The following is an 18,726-nucleotide window of genomic DNA, read 5'->3' as shown; positions in this document are numbered from 1 at the left end:
TACATGTAGATTACATATTATTCATACCCTAAAGATATTTTTAACAAAAGCTTTCATGGAACCCACAGAATGTCAAATTTGCATCTCGTCTACATTATTCAAATGTGATCCACCTATGAATGTAAAGATAAAGTTAGAAAAAAGGCAGCAAGAATAAGGGGATTGTTTACTACTTGATTATGTCTCTACTTATTAAACAAAATGACCTGAAAAACAAAATGACCTGAAAAACCTAGTAGACATATGGAATAACATGGTTCATTCAAGGTAGCAAGCTTTTTGTTGAAAGTTTAGGCATGTTGCATATCTCTTGTTAGTGAGGGTTGAAAATTCACTCATTAAAGCTATGTTACAATTTTGGGATCCTTTCTATCATTGTTTCATCTTTAATAAAGTCGATTTGATACCAACAATAAAGGAGTATTTGATTCTGGTGGGTATGCATTTTCAATATCCAAACAGAGTATACATGAAGAAACAAAAATTGGGATATCGTAAAAAGTTGGCTTACATTCTAGGGATAGAAAAGGAACTCACAGATTAACATATCCAAGAAAAGGGAGAGCATAATGGTATTTCATGGGAGTTTTTTTGAGATTTCATTATCAGACACCTTGATGATGATCAAGGAATCAATGTGTTTGCTTTAGCAATATACAGGATGGTAATTTTCCCTAAGGTCTTAGGCTATATTGAGATAGAAGTAGTGGATTTATTTAAATAGATTGAAAGAGGATGCAATCCTTCACTGATGATATTGGTAAAAACTATTAGATCTCTGAATTTTTATAGATAGAATGATAAAGCAGATTTTTTGAGTTGCATACCACTATTGTATTTATGGATGAAAAGTCATTTTAAATGTAAGAAGAGCGCTTTCTCCAAACTCTATCTTTGCAATTGAAATCCAATTAAGAATTTTTGTGAGAGTGAATGGCCAAAAGCAAAGACCCGAAAAGAGTAGAAATGTCTATTGCAGAAGCTCACAGTTTTGTCAAGTGAAATGTTTAGCTCCATGGATGAACCAAGAACCTATGTTGTATCAATGTAAAAATGAAATAGAGGTTTCGTTTTTAAGCTTTTAGGGGTCAACAAGTTATGCACCATTAATGGTAAGAAGATAATATGGAGCTTAACAGCTCATTCCTATGACACACTGGCTTAACCAATTTGATTGTTTATATAAAAAACCTAAAACATTTCAAAAAATTGATGGCATAATCAAGGCCTGAAAGAAGCCTAGAGTGTGTGCCTTATACTATTTATCAATAAAGTCATTCAAGGATTTTTTATTTAAAGAGCCAAAAGAAGCAAGAAAATTGTGTCTATGTTTTAAGGCCTTCACTAGTCAATGAATCAAGAGTTGGAAAATGTGTTCTCAAAGTTAAAACTTGCAGAGAATAAGTTTGAAGTCGAAAGAGATAAAATGAAACAAGAAATTCTAAAGCTTCAGGAAGGAAAGAGATAATGAAAAGACAAAGCAAAAAAGTTAAAAGTTCAAGTCCATAAAATTTCCAAGAAGTGCGACATTAAAGTTAAGTATCAACAACATAAGAGATTAGAGACTAAAAACAAGACTTGAAAAGTTGTAAGAGAACGTGATAATGCCCTTAAAGAGCTAATGGAGCTACGACAAGAACATAAGAGATTGTGTATACAAATGTAGGCCAAAGAAATAAATAATAGAGATTTGACTTGTGAAAATGAAAAGCTGAAAAAAAATGTTCCTAAATAAAATATGATTATGTCAAAGCTTAGCAAGAAATGAAATGTTTAAAAAGTACACTAGATGCAAAAGCAAAAATTGAATGAGCAGAGAAGTCATATCATGGCACTCATAGAAAGGCACAAGAAATTATCCTATCAGGTATGGTTTGACAAAAGAAAAGGATTGGAAAGACAAAGATATATAGAGCATCTTATAACTAAGATAGGCAGGGCAATGATTAAGGCATGAAAAATGACAAAAAAGATTGAGATATTGAGAACTATGGTCATACCAGTAAGAGAGCATGGGTAATGACTATTAAACTTTATTAAGAAAACTAAGGATCAGTACGAGCAAATTAAGAACTTTTGCAATAGAAGAATATTAGACTTAATGTAAAATAGACTTCTGTGGGATAAATGAAAGCTCACTTTTTTTGAAATCTTTAAAAACGCAAAAAAAAAAATTTTCTTTCTTTCTTTTTCATGCATTGAGTTACATTCATTCATGACCATTTCTTAATCATGTCAAAGCATATCAAGATCACTAATTCTAGATTGTGGTACTAAAGTGCAGGAATAGTTCAACATCTGTATAACACTCGAGGTTAAGCTAAGAAAATGGAATAAGATAATACGAACAATTTTGAAATGTTGGAAAAGGCTCAGAAAAAAATTGAGGGAAAATTAAGCAAGATCCTTGAAGCTCTGGAAAAGATAAATAAAGGAAAAACAGTGAAAAAAGATATTTCACATGAAGTCACTGAGCCACTATATCTTTTAGGTTATGGTCCATATTAAACCCAAGCCACTCAAAGCTTTTAACCATAACAAATCGCATTTCCAAGTTACAGCTACTTGGGAATACCTTATACACCTAGTCAAGAAAATGTTCAAAGCTACACTAATCCCATCTTCATTGAAAAAGTAATCAAGCCAGTCCAAATTTTCAATCCAAATGAGGCAAAAGAAAAATTGAAGTTAAAAACAATTGCATCTTTAGATGACTCTAAGACTAATAACATAATGAACATGATTGAGGAGAGATTGCAACCTGTAGAAGGCATTGAATTTTATGGATCTATAGATGCTGTGGGGCTTTGTCTGGTGCCAGATGTAATGATACCCCCAAAGTTCAAAATGCTAAAATTTGAGAAGTACAACAGTACTAAGTGTCTTATTACACACATTACGATATATTGTCATAAAATGGTAGTATACGCTAGTAATGAAAAACTGCTAAGTCTAACTAGATCTATTGCAAGATGGTACATTTAGTTGGATAGAGCTCGTATACGATCTTAAAAAGATCTGACTCAATCTTTTATCAACCAATACCGTTATATTATAGATATGGCTCCTGATCATCTTTCATTATAAGGTATTGAGAAAAAAGTAACTGAATCTTTTAAGAAATATGCCCAAAGATGGTGGGATATTATCGTTTAGGAGTAGCCACCATTAATAAAGAAAAAAATAACAGTGTTGTTTGTAAACACTCTAAAGTCACCATATTATGAGAAGATAATAGGGAACTCAACTAAAAATTTTGCCAATATGGTGATTTTAGGTTAGATCATTGAAAATATTTTAAAAAATGGCAAACTTGAAGAGAAAGAGCACTCTATTGCTAAAAAGATGCCTAAGAAGAAAGAAAGTGAAATCAAGCTACAAGTTTTGAAGGGTAGCAATTTAAAACTATCATCGGCTGGTCTATTATTCCATTTCTCTCTACTAATCAACTACATGACCTCCTTATTCATCTACAACAAGGCTTTTTATTTGTCCAATTAACCCAACAAATTGTGAAATAACTAAGAAAAACCTACATTTGATCTTATTCTTATAAGCTACATAAAATTGTACCAAAAGCTTTACAAAAATCACTTGATTGCTCCTATCCCTGTAAAATAACTTGAACCTTTCTATCCCAAATAGTATGATTTTATTGCCCATTGTGATTATCATTATGGGGTGGCTAGCCATTCTATCAAAGATTGCACCTGTTTGAAACATAGGGTGCAAAGTCTAATTAAAAAAGGGTTGATAAGTTTCGACACTAATGGAAACTCAGCACCCAATGTCAATGGTAACCTATTACCCAATCATGTAGTTAATGTCTTGAATGAGGACAAAAGATATAGGAAAAGAAGAGTAAAGAAAATCAAAATACCATTCAATCAATTATATGAGGCTTTTATATAAGGCTGTAATGATACAACTAGTGGATCTATATACCTATCATGAAAAATGTGTCCCTAATCAAAGATGCAAGTATCACAGCAAGGCTTCAAGGCACTCTATTGAAACATGCAAATAGTTTCATGATGAGGTACAAAAGTTAATAGATTCCTACTAGATAGAGTTACACAAAGAGAAAGAAGCCTAAAAAAATACCGAGTGGCTATGACATACAAATGGGTGCCGAAGTTAATCCCCATATGTTATGATGAGAAGTCAAAATCAGTTAAGGATAAATTTATTCCCAAGCCAATGATCTTTAAAGTCCCAAGTCCATTCCTCTACAAGGATGAAAAGGTTGTACTATAGAAGTATGATTATAATGTAACAGTCTAAGGGCAAGAAGAAGTTTTGTCTAAATTTGAAACCACAAACATAACTGGTATAAGTGGCATGATAAAAAATGGGAGATGCTATATGCCAAGAGCGTTAGAAAAAATGAAGAAGAAAAATATAAAGGTGATGAAAAACAAACAAAGCCAGAATTAATTCCAGAAAAAAGACATCCCAAAGTTTGTACTAAAAAAAGAAGCTTACAAGTTTTTGAAATTGGTGAAACATAGTGAATATTCTGTGGTGGAGCAACTAAACAAGATATGAGCCAGAATCTTTTTGTTTTCACAACTATTAAATTTAGAACCTCATTGTAACACCTTGTTAAAGGTGTTAAATCAAGCTTATATGGCACATAATATGTCTATAAAATATGTAAACCACTTAGTAAGGAACTTGATGGTACCACATTATTATATCCTTTAGTAATGATGAGATTTCTCTTTAAAGTAGAAGAAGTACAAAGGCTTTGCATATCATTATTAAATGCAAAAGCCACGTAATAGCCAAAGTCTTTATTGATAATGGTTTGGCTATTAATATTATGCCCATGTCTACTCTGACAAGTGTCTTAAATCAAAGGTAGTCTTATAGTGGTCCAAGCATTTGACGGGACCAAATGTGAAGAGACATGAGATGCCCATTCAAATTGGACTATGTGTTTTCAATATAAAATTTTAGGTTATAGATATTTTTTCATCTTATAGCTGCCTATTAGGGAGACTATGGATTCACACGGTAGGTGTTATTCCTTCTTCCTTATGTCGAAAGGTCAAATTCAATATGAAAGATCAATTGATGATCATGGCTAGAAAAGAAGACTTATTGGTGACTTAGACTATAAATGCCCTATACATAGAAGCTGCAAAAGAGCCTCTACAATATTTTTATCCATCTTTCAAACTTGATAATGCCACGGACGAAAGAATTAAGATGCACTAACCAAATTTTAATAAAAGCATAATTAGTCAAATGATTAATAAAGGTTGGAATATTGGATTTGGTTTAGGCAAAAGTCTATAAGGGATAAAAAAAACCACCAATGATTAAAAATAATAATAGAAGACTGGGCCGAGATGTGAAATGAAATGAATGCGAGATAACAGGAGAAGGGTAAGAAATATGCCAATGGTTATCCCTTACTTATATGAAACATTTAGTCTTGAAGGATATTTATACCGAAAGAGAACTAAGCTAGGAAGAAGCTTTCATTGAACTGTCCATCCAAATGGTAGATAAGGATAGTCGAAAGGAAGAAATGTTGGTTTACCCATGCCTATCAAACTTTGAACTAAAGAATTGAAATGTTATCTGGATACCTACTATCGTTGATACTCTTTTAATGTAATTTCAACTCCTAATTGCTTATGCCCAAAAGTATTAGAATGTTCTCTTATGTATAGGACTTTTATTATCCATTATTTCAATAAAAGATAGGAGGATGCATTTTATTCATTTCTTTTATTCAATCAACTTTCTCATTAAAGCATTTTACCAATATTTTTATTTTATTTAATTTCAGGTCTCCAAATGAATATGAAAATAGTCATGATAATGATCAAATATTTAACTTTAAAAATCCAACTAATACTAATGAACTTGACACTGAAAAAGACTTTGAAGAATACACTTTACCTCTAGATTTAATGAGATTAATTGAGTAAAAGAATAAATCTATTAAACCTTATCAAGAATTTATTGAGATGATTAATTTAGGTGATGTCGAGAACAAAAAAAAAAGTTAAGATCGGTACTTCGCTCCTAGTGGTGGATGGACAATGATTAGAAGATCTACTTCAAGAATTTATAGATGTTCACTTGATCTTATCAAGATATTTCTGGGCTCAACACTGAGACAATGAAACATAAGCTACCCCTAAAATTAGATGTAAGCTAGTTCAACAAGAGTTAAGAAGAATAAAACCTAAAATACTGTTAAAGATTCAAAAAAAAAGATAAAAAAATAATTTGATGCTGGCTTTCTGCAAGTGGTAAAATATCCTAAATGGGTGACCAATATAGTTCTTATCTCCAAAAAAGATGAAAAGGTACAAATACGCATAGACTATCATGATCTAAGTAAGGCTAACCTAAAAGATAACTTTCATTCACCTCATATTACTACATTGGTGGATAATATAACCCGACATACGATTTTATCTTTTATGGATGGATTTTCTGACTATAATCAAATAAAGATGGCTCAAGATGATATGGCAAAGATCATCTTCATAATTATGTAAGAAATTTTTGTTATAAGGTTATGCCCTTTAGATTGAAAAATGCTAGAGTAATTTATCAAAAGGCTATGGTGACACTCTTTTATGATATGATGCACAAAGAGATTAAGGTGTATGTGGATGATATGATCATAAAATCTCGAAAAAGAGAGGACCATGTAGCTAACCTCAGAAAACTGTTTGAGAAGTTAAGAAAATTTCAGCTCAAGTTAAATCCATCCAAATGTACATTCGAAGTCAAGTTAGAGAAACTATTAGGTTTTATAGTTAGTGAAAGAGGAATAGAAGTTGACTTATACAAGATTTGAGCCATTTAGAATTTATCCTCGCCAATTACACTAAAGGAAGTCTAAGGTTTCTTAAGTAGATTAAACTACATATCTCTTTTCATTTTTCAATTTACTTTTAAATGCAATCCCATCTTTAAACTCTTCCAAAAGAACAATTTTAATGAATGGGATACAAAATGTTAAGATGCTTTTGATAAAATTAAGTAATACTTATCAAATCTTCCAATATTAACACTACCTGTTTTGAAAAAACCATTAATTCTATATGTAGTGGTGCATAAGAAGTTAATGAGATGTGTGATGGGATAACAGGATAAATCTAGGAAAAAGGAAAGAGTTATTTACTACTTGAGTAAAAAGTTTATGGAGTACAAGTTCAAGTATTCATAATTAAAAAAGATGTGTTGTCTTTGGCTCAGATAACTAAAAGACTTAGGTTGTATATGCTTTATTACACAACTAGGCTTATAGCTAAACTAGACCCAACCAAGTATATCTTTGAGAAGTCATCATTATTAAGAAGAATTGCAAGATGGCAAGTAATGCTTTTGGAATATGACACAGTGTATATGAGCTAAAAGGCAATTAAAAGAAGTGCCATTGTCAAATTTCTTACAGATCGGGCTGCTGAAGATTATGAACCCATGAAACTTAATTTTTTAGATGAAAAATTAATGGCCATCTCGAGATTAGAAGAAGATAATGATGATGGAAAGTCATGGAAAATATATTTTGATAGGGTTGTCAATGCCATAAGACATGAAATTGAGGTAATTTTAATATCTCCAACAGAACATTATTATCCCGTTACATCAAGATTGAACTTCAGTTGCACTAATAATGTGGCTGAATATGAGGCCTATGTTATGAGATTATAAGTTGCTTTAGATAGAAATATCAAAGTATTAAAGATGTTTTGATATTCAACCTTGGTTATTTATCAACTAAAAGGTGAATAGAAAATGAGAGATTCAAAACTTGTCTCATATCATAAATACATTTTAGAGTTGTGCAAATAGTTTGAAACAATTTAGTTTGAACACTTGCCTCGATAAAAAAATCATATTGTAGATGTATTAGCCACTTTGGCTGTGATGATATGAATTAGGAATAATGCTGAAATATAGCCCATCAGTTAGATGTCAAATATGCGCCAATACATTGTGCTAATATAAAGAGAAAAGATATGGAAATCTTTGGTATTATAATATTATGCGATATCTAAGAAGTCAGCAATACCTGGATTAGGTAATGAAGAATGATAAGAAAGTCTTAAAAAGATTGGTTATGGGATTTTTCTTAGATGGTGAGGTTTTGTATAAGAAAAGCGAAAATCAGATGCTATTACACTATGTAAATATCTTTGAGACAGAAAAAATTATTGACGAGGTACACGATAGTGTATGTGGAGCACATGTTAATAGGCACATGCTGGCAAGATAGATTATGAAAGGTAGATATTATTGGTTGACAATAGAGAAAGACTATATTGATTATGCTCAAAAGTGTCACAAATGCCAGATTTATGTTGACACATTCATGCTCTGCCTATTGCATTATATGTTTTGGCACCACCTTAGTCATTTTCTATGTAGGGGATAGATGTTATTGGTCTTATTACCCCAAAAGCATTAAACGGGAATAGATTCATTTTTATAATGATTGATTGCTTCACTAAATGGGTCAAAACAGCTTCCTTTACAAATGTAACTTGATCAGTAGTCTGTAAGTTCATTAAAAGAGAAATAATATACAGATACAGACTTTCAAAAAGGATCATCTCAAATAATACAAAGAACTTGAACAACAAAATGACGTAAGAAATATGTGCTCAGTTCAAGATTAAACACCATAATTTAGCTCCATACCATTCAAAGATGAATGGAGCAATAGAGGTTGCAAATAAGAATGTCAAAAGGATTTTGGAAAATATGACTAAAATATATAAAGATTGGCATGAAAAATTATCTTTTACTTTGCATGCCTATTGAATGTTAGCGCGCATCTCTACCAGGGCAACTTTGTTTACCTTGATTTATAGAATGGAAGTCATATTGCTAGTGAAAGTAAAAATTTCATCTTTAAAAGTCTTAAAATAAGTGAAGTTAGAAGAAACTAAATTGATCTAAGAGTGCTATGAACAATTAGACTTCATTGAAGAACAGAGATTAATGGCACTCTGTCATGGGCAATTATACCAAAAAAAAATGATAAAAGCTCATGATAAAAAGGTCTGACCTCATCAATTTTAAGAAAGAGAGTTGGTGTTGAAAAAAATTCTTTCAAGTTAACATGATGATAGGAGGAAATGAACTTCAAATTGGGAAAGACCATATGTTGTGAAAAGGACCTTTTCAAAAAAAGCCCTATTTTTGTCAAAGATGGATGGAGATGACATTCCTAATCCCATAAATTCTGATGCCGTGAAGAAATACTTTGTTTAAAAAAAAGAGTTTTAGTTGAAAACCCAAAAAGACGACTTGAACTAAAAAAAAAGAGTTTAAATTGAAAACTCAGAAGGGTAGCTTGAACTAAATGGAGGTTTATCTAAGTTGAAAACCTATAAAGGCAACTTGGATAAGAAAGATATGGCATCATTCGAGAGGCACACCAAAATCAATAAATTTCAAAGAACTTCAAAGTGGTAGGGGTATTATATGTTGATTTTTAGAATAAATCCAAGATTTGTTATTATGATTATTTGATTGTTTGTCTTAAGGCATCGCTATCCTAAATAGCTGTCCCTATACGCTTTTATTTTGTTCCTTTGCCTTTATTTGTAATTTACTTCTTCTCCAAATAAATGATATTCATTCCATCATATCTGTGTCTCAATTTCAATATTTGCCTTTCCTTTTTTATGTTTTGCCATGAATTAAAGAAATGCATAATTTGCATCTTATAGTTTGAAATTTGAATAATGATTAATAATTAAGTAATGTCATAAGGAATTGTGTCTTACTTTAAAAAAATTGAAAGGGACAAGGGCCAAAGATGAAACTATTAAAGTATGATAAAATCACTAATTTTGAAAACTCCCCTTAGGATGAAGATAAATGCTTACCTTGAGAAACGAATAATAGTTTGAAATCCTCTTACGAGAAGTATGCAAAGATGAGAATATGGAAGAAAACCATCATAACCTTAGTTCCATAATTGAAGTTTCATTTGCATCCTAGATAAGGCATGCACTTGTATCGTTGTATTATCATCTATCACATGTTTTGATCTCGGCTAGGTCTAAATCATCTTTGTAACTCGCAATTTGATCCTGGTCAATTGTTTTGATCTCCACTCAATCCAATCCATCCGTCTAACTCACAATTCAATCTCGATCACTTGTTTTATATCTCGATTCAGTTCAGATCATCTTTCAAACTCATGGTTCGATCCCAATCACTTATTTTGATCTCAAGTAGGTCTAGGTCATCAATCTGACTTGTAGTTTGATCTCAATCATCCATTTTCGATCTCAGATTAATTCAAATCATATTTTTGACTCACAGTTAAACCTAGGTCATTCATCTTCAACCTTGACTCAGTCCAGGTCGATTTAGTTTTTTAGACTTGCTATTTAATCCTGATTGTTTATTCTGATATTGGCTCGATCCAAATTATTTTTCTACCTACATTTTAACCCTAGTCATTTCTTCTGATCTTGGCTCGATCTCAATCATTTTTTTGACTAGCAATTCAATCTAGGTCACTCATTTTAATCTCGGCTTAGCCCAAATCATTTCAATTATCAGACTTGTAGCTCAATCTTGGTTATTTTCATTATTTTTAATTGTTTATTTGACTTTCAGGGTCGAATAGAATGGATATCTAAGTCTTTGCATCTTTTCTATCTAACAAGGATATGCAAAGAGGGACAGCTATAGATATCTATTTACGTTTGGGTCAACTATTTTATTATTATTATTATTATTATTATTATTATTATTATTATTATTATTATTATTTATTTTTATCTTTATTGCTATTATTTTTTTCTTTCCTTTTTCTTAATCAGTGTTGAAATAAGGAAATCAATCTACATAATCAAAAGATTTTTAATTTAGACCCAAATCAAATCAGGCATACTTGCAAAACCTAGGCTTAAATCACATTGGATAAAATCTAATCCCAGGATTCAAGCTTGGATTGGTTCTATTCAAATAGAATCCAATGTCAGGATTTAAGTCTAGATTGGTTCTATTGGTTCTATTTGAGCCCCAAAATCTTTACTAAAAACTGGCTATAAATTGGAAGCAATCACAAAGGGTAGAGTTTAGTTTTAGAGGAAATCTCGCTGAGGGTAAAATTTCTAGGTTTGAAGTTTCTAGGATTTGGGGTTTGAATTTTCTAGGTTTAGGTTTGAAGTTTTAAGTTTAGGTTTGAATTTCTAGGTTTTGGAGTTGAATTTTGAGGAAATCTGGAAAAAATCTAGGTTTAGGTTTGAATGTTTGATTTTTTCGATTGAATTTTTCAACAGAGTTTGAATTTTTCAACTGGATTCTAGTAATATTTTTCAGAAATCGATGAGTTACCCATTTTTTGATGATTAGTTTGGAAAATTTCTATAAAGAAGCTAGAAGAAATTCTGATTAGAAAGAAAAGGGATTAAAGGCTTCTAAAGAAAAGTTGAGAAGTTTGGCTTTTATACCTGCACCAAATGACGTTGTTTCAGCCAGCCCATGATTCACATGAACCCGTTTAGGATTCGTATGCCGCTCGTGGAGCAATTCGACCCGATCGTAGGTTTTTTTTTTATTTTACTTTCACTTTTTGATTTTATTTTTTATAATTTTCATTTTTAAGCTTTTTTATTTTTATTTTCATTTTATTTATCATTACTATTTTACTAATTTTGAAAAAAGCCATTTATTACTTTTAAAATACTTTTGTAAAATTCCTATTTTATTATTTTATTTATGGGAAATAATCTAAAAAAAAATTCTTTTCAAATAAATTTATGAATCCTACCAAACTATTAGAGGATTTTTCATGAATTTAAATTTTATGGATTCTATAAACTATTGAAGAATTTCATAAATCAATTTTCAAAAAAAAAATTTAATAAATTTTTTGTATTTTATCCTACCAAACTATTAAAGGATTGCACCTTAAGTTAAATCTTACCAAACTATTAGAAGATTTAATGAATTTTCTCAAAAATAAAATTTTATAAATATTTTATAATAAAATCTCACCAAACTATTGGGAGATTTGTATCAAAACAAATCTTACCAAACTATTACAGACTTTACTAATTACTTTCTTGGGGAAAATACATTAATAAATCCAATAACGAAGCCTCTTTAAGGTGAAACACTATTCTCCATGAATACTCATGAAGTGAGAAAATTATCTTAAATTGCTATCAAACTATTAGAGTAATATTAAGGTTAATTTTCAATAGTAAGTATTTTGATAAATTATAGATAATTTGAAATCAAACTAGTACCATCTTTTTATGGGTGCTGTGAGGGTGTTATAACCTTCCTTACGAGTAATCGTACTCTCGAACTTAAAGTTTGATTTTGTGGATCAGAATATACTATTTAAATATATCTAAGTCAATTTTGGAACTCTTTTTTAAATATGACCGATTTGATCAGGTAGCCAATCATACCTTAACAAAAAATATTAATGACGACTTCTTAAATCTATGTCTAGAGATAGGTTTACGAATCCATATGTTATGACAAATTTAATTCATTGTCATTGCTTATAGACATCAACAAAATGTAATATTGCTAAGGTAATGTACAATATATCCTTGCAAATAATATTCTTGACACAAATATCATCCATACTTCAAACATCATCCAAAGTTATGCAAAATAAATTAAAACATCATCCAAAATTAAGTAAAATAACTTAAAACATCATTGGTTATAAACATAAATAGAATTTAATATTGTATAGGTACAACACAATAAATCCTTGCTAACACTATTCTTGACACAAACATCAAACAAACTTCAAATATTAATCAGAGTTAAGCAAAATAATTTAAAATATCATCCCAAGTTCCAAACTTTAAAATGTAAAAGTTATCAAACTTAAAACAAAATCCAAAATTCCAAACTTATCAATCATCATCCAATGCTCCATCCATAAACTCATAACTCAAAGGGTAGGCTTGGCTTTACTGCATCCAAAGATATATCTAAAGACCAAAAAGAAGAACAAATTAAGATTAACATTCATTAACTATTTTCAGTTCATAAAGTGACAGAAAGATACAAAAAAAGAAAATATATTTATACCATTTTTTATTTTTTCAAGTTCTTATAGCTCTTTCACCATATCAGGTTGGTTTGATGGTTTTCGAATCCAATATTGAGTACACACAAGGACTGGCACTATTTTTAAAGTTAAAAAACTCTTAAATGAATCAAGAACATGTCCTTTAGTACTAAGTGCAGACTCAAAAGAAATTGTAAAAATAAGAATAGCTAACAAATTTTGAGTCAAGAGGATAGGGAAACTAAGGTTATTGATTTTCCACGACCTTAAAATATCAAAATCTTTAGTATCAATCTTAGCAAACTCATTTATATACCTATCCATCTTTGATTTTAGTTCCCAACACCAGATTCAATCATGTGTATCCTATATAAAATATGGTATATAAAGACTTCATATGTTTTTTTCAATCTATGTTGTGGTTCTCCTACATTACTTATATTCAATTGGACATTATCATTTGGAAGTGAAGGTTAATATACATGATATAATTCATAAGTAACTTCCTTCACCCTTTTCACCATTAACAAGCCAAGTTCACCATCATACATACTTTTAAGTACAAATTCCACATAATTTAATTTGCATCTAGGATTAAAAACAACTATAACAAATATAAGCATATTTATATTCTCAATGTTTCCACAATACCTATCATATTTATTTTTCATTCTAATAGCTATCACACCAAACTCAATATCATTACTAATGTAGGCATCTTGTAAAGGCATTTCATTTCAATAAGTTTATCAAATAAAATGTTGGATGTGACATATAAAGTGCTTGAAACATGTAATGTGAGTTCATAGAAGTGCCCTAGAAACTGTCCTAAATTTTTAGTAATTTTCCAATCATCCTTTGTTGGCAAACCTTCCCTTGACTCAAGTTTAACCCCAAAGTTGTTATTGAACTCTTTAAATCTGTTAGAAGTTTTTTCAAAATTTTAAGCACTATCCAACATTGAGTAGGTGGAGTTTTACCTAGTATAAACATCATGCATAACAAACTTTTGCTCTTTATAAGTTTAATCTCAACAAACTTTTTAAATTTTTGTAATCTAGAAAGAGATTGCCTCACATATCTCACTACACCCTAAAACAAGGAATCAATTTATTCATTTCTTTTAGGTCTTTAATCACAATTAAATTCACATTATGTGCAATGTAACTCATATGAATGTATTGTCCATTTAAAATGCAACCTTCTCGATTCCCAAATTTTTTTCTGAAGTACCTAAGAACATCATCATTTGTACTTGCTTATCAACTATTATAGTGAACACCTTGTCAATCTCCCAACCAAGCAAGCATTTCTTAATCATCTTACCAATTAGCTTTACCTTTTAGACTTTAATTTGATAAAAGTTTAAGATTTTTTTGTTCAATTTCCACTCATTATAAAAAAAAATGAGCTATAAGACAAATAATTCATTCAATGTAAAGACATCCATGTGCTTGTGGTTATATAAATTTTTTAACATAAATGTCTAAAAAATTGTTTCATTTTCTACTTTTCATCTAAATAAAGTTGATAAATATCCCTTGTAATTATAAATCGTGAAAAAACATCAAATCTAAGACATGCAGCAGATGTAAAGTCCTTCAAACCTTCACTTTCTACAAACTTAATCACAATCATACAAGCTAAACTCTTTCTAGTTATCTCTTGATCAAACTTTCAAGTGGTGATATTTTCTTCCCCTTCAATACCCTTACTTTGCAAAACTAATTGGGTTTATGTATTGTCAAAGTTATCAGGATTTTGCTTACATAAGTTCATATGATATGTTAGTAATCCAGTATCATTTTTCTTTCCATCACAACAAAATTTCTTACTACAATAATTGCATTTACCTTTTGTCTTACCCTCATTATTAACAAACTTAGTAAAGTTAGTCCAGACTTTTAACCTTGGCTTTATAGCTTTCCTTTTCCTCCCTTTTGAACTTTTAATATTGGTAAGAAAAGTGTTGGGATGACTTGATACTTCAAGCATTGAAACTTTCATATTCATTCATATTGTGAGAGCTAAGAGTAGCAGAATATTGCATATTGGACGTCTAAGACAAGTCTTCAGTTTGGATCACTTGAAACAAAAAAAAAAAAAAATGAACTTACATTTCATGAAAAGAATGTTGAAGTCATTGTTATTTGTAAAGAAATCAACCCTTCAAGTTTAAACCAATGGCCACTAAAGTTCAACCTAAAAAATAACCCAACTAAAACCCTAAATACAACAAAGAAATTAGAAAAAATTAGTATAAATTTGAATAATAAAAATGATAGCAAAGACAAGATGGACAAAATGCTCAAACAAACCTTAAGTGAAATCAAGCATAAGATATGTTTCCAATGGGGATGTAAGGGTCAAATGTAGTCGATTGTTGAGGGAGGTTGACGATTAAGGTGAGATTTGAACAATTTTGAGAGAATGAAGTTGAAAGAAGAGAGAGAGGACTCTTAATGTGTTTCACAGTTTTAGATTTCAAACTTCAGTTTATATTGATTATCAAAAAGCAAAATAGTATAAATGAAATGCAGTAGTGCTCAGTAGGTGCTAAGCAAAAATGAAATGAGGAGTTTTACTTTTAGGGTAATAATGAGTCACAAAATTAAAAATATATATATAAATAATAAGTCATGAAATGGTGCATTTTAGTTAAAATAAATTTTGGTTAACTATTCGGTCAATTAGGTTAATTCAATTTTCAAATCGAATTAATCGAAAACCAAATTTTATCTAAAGTTATTTTAAAAAATTGAATCAATTTAATTCAGTGACCGATCAATTAATCGAATTAAATTGATTTAATTGACTAATTCAGTTAAAATTGAAATTTGAACACCTCTAAAAGAGAAAGTTGGTTTCAAGAGATAGGAAAGTGAGAAAGCCTATAAACCTCCCACCCAAATTTTTATTTTTGATTTTCAATTTTTTGATTGTAAATTTTTCTAATTTTTTTTAATTTTTAATTAATTAATTGAAAATCTAACATAATGGACATTTGCCAAATTATTTAATTAGAATTTTCATTAGGCTTTCAAATTCACATGATTGAACTTTAAATTGATCTAAATTGAATTGGACTAAACTTTGATCCATGCAAAATAACTTAAGAACAATTAATCTAACATAAAATTAAATGAGCCCAACAAAATAAATCCAGTTAAAATGCTAAATTGACCCAACTCAAGATGTTCAATTAAAAACAAAAATTGATTATAATCGATTTGTCCAAAACAAAAATACGTGTCTAAATATGTTAAAAAAATAAAAATTCAATTAAATTCAATTAAGGTCACCAATTTCTCAAATCGAGTATTAAACTACTTTAACTTAGCTTAATTCGTCACTTAAGTAACTAGAGTTCAGCTTGACAATAAATGAGTCATGCTCAAATTTATTTCAAATTGAACTCAAATAAGTCATAAATAATATAACTTGCTTACACTTCTAAATACACTAACTCACAAGAAAAACTAAATTTTTATTTTAAAAATATAATTGAAATCATTTATCCTTTCTAAAAAATAGTATAAATTTATCATTCCAATGATCCAAAATTTTAACTAATTTTTCAATTGGTGTGATTTTATGATCATATTTTTAATTTGGAACAATAAAAAAATTCAATAAAATACTATGTTAGAAATTGTTTTACAATTAAAAAATAATTTTAAAAATCATATGGTCAAAAAAAACAATAGTGAACCTAAAATTTGAATCTTTTATTTTATTTTTTATCAAATTTCTTTCAAAATAAAAAATATAGTTATAAATTTTTAAAAAAATTAAAGTATAATGATAAAATTAATATAAATTAAAAACTTAATGATAAATTTAAAACACCCAAATTAATAAAGCAATAAATTTGTGTTTTATAAAAAAAAATCAAAATTTGCCTTTTTAAGGTCGTTTGGAATTGTTTTTTATTTTATTTTCTCTATTTTTAAAATTTTTGTTTTTATTTTTTCTGTTTTCTAAATTTTGAAAACATAATTGTTTTACATTGAAAACAAATTTTATTGTTTCAAATATAATATCATTTAAATAATATTATAATTAAATAAAAATTAAATAATATAATTAAAAATATTAATTCAATTAATTTATAAAATATTAATTATATAAATAAATAACTATAATTATTTAACATTAAATTTTGTTACATAATACTAGGAATTAATATAATTTTGAATTATATTAAATAATATATGTCATAATATAATATTAAATATTATATAATATTTAACTAAATATTTGATATTATACAAATATTTAGTATTTACCTAAATATTATATTTAATAGTATTTCACAATATTTAAATAAATATTATATTTAATGTTATTTAATTAATATTATATAAATATATATTGGTTATTGATATTCAATTAAATATTATATTTAATAATATCAATATCGAATATTTAGTAATATATAACAACATTTTGTTAAATATTTATAACATTTAATAATATTTTATTAAATATTTAATAATTTTAATAGTATTTAATAATATCTAAAAATAATAATAGTATTTAATAATAATTAAAAATATTAAATTAATATTATATAAATATTTGATATTTAATAATATTTAATTAAATATTATATTTAATACTTTTTCATAATACTTAATCACATATTTAATATTTAATAAAATTTAGTATAATATTTAATACTTAATCACATGTTTAAATTTATATAATTAGGAATATTATATATCTTAATATTTAATATTATATAATATTAAATATTTAATTAAATATGAAATATGAAATAATATTTAATTAAATAGGATATAATATTTATTATTATATAATATTTAATTAAATATTATAATTTCAATATTACATAATAATAAAATATTTATTTTAATATTAAGTTAGTTAGTAAGACTAGTTATATAATATTAAATATTACCTAAATTATAATTTAAGAATGATTTAAGTTTATAATATTTTATTACAATTAATCAAATATTTTATTTTCTATATCAATTAAATTGAATCTTTAAATAGATAAAATTTAGTCAAGTGGTAAATTTTAATCAATCAACCTTCAACTTATAGTCAATGGAATCGTTAGAGGTATTTTAGAGAAAGAGAGGAGAGAAAATAAGGAAGAAAAGCAAAAAAACAAATTATTTTATTTAATTTTCATATATATTAATTGTGTTATATGATAAATTTAAATTTATTTTATTAATGTCAAATAAAATTTTATCTTAATTAAAAAAATTATTTTTTTCAAATAAGAATTTAATTGAATGTAAATAAATGTTAAAAATTAATTAATTAAGATAAAAAAAGGATTTTGATGATTTTTTTAATTATAGTTTATGATTTTTTAACCCTTTAGTCTAAATATTATATGCTAATTTTGATTTAATAAAATATTTTTTAATTTATTATGATTTTTATTTAATTTAATATTATTTTATTTTTAAATTAATTAATTATATTTATAATTTTTTTTATGAAAATAAATATAGTATTAGATTGGCTTAAAGATACTATTACTTAATAATAGTATCTGAAACAAAAACATATCTTCTAAAATAATTAAAACAATAAATTCTAGCTGCCACTAATTTTTAAAATTTTTATCTTTGTTTTGAATTTTTGAAAACGAAAAATATTACCAAACATATTTTATGGTATCATTTCAAAAAAAAAAA

The sequence above is a fragment of the Durio zibethinus genome, chromosome 4, assembly GCF_047325235.1.
Source record: "Durio zibethinus cultivar Kanyao isolate XHJ-2024 chromosome 4, ASM4732523v1, whole genome shotgun sequence".
NCBI classification, from domain to species: Eukaryota; Viridiplantae; Streptophyta; class Magnoliopsida; order Malvales; family Malvaceae; genus Durio; species Durio zibethinus.
Note: the sequence above shows the minus strand (reverse complement) of the source record.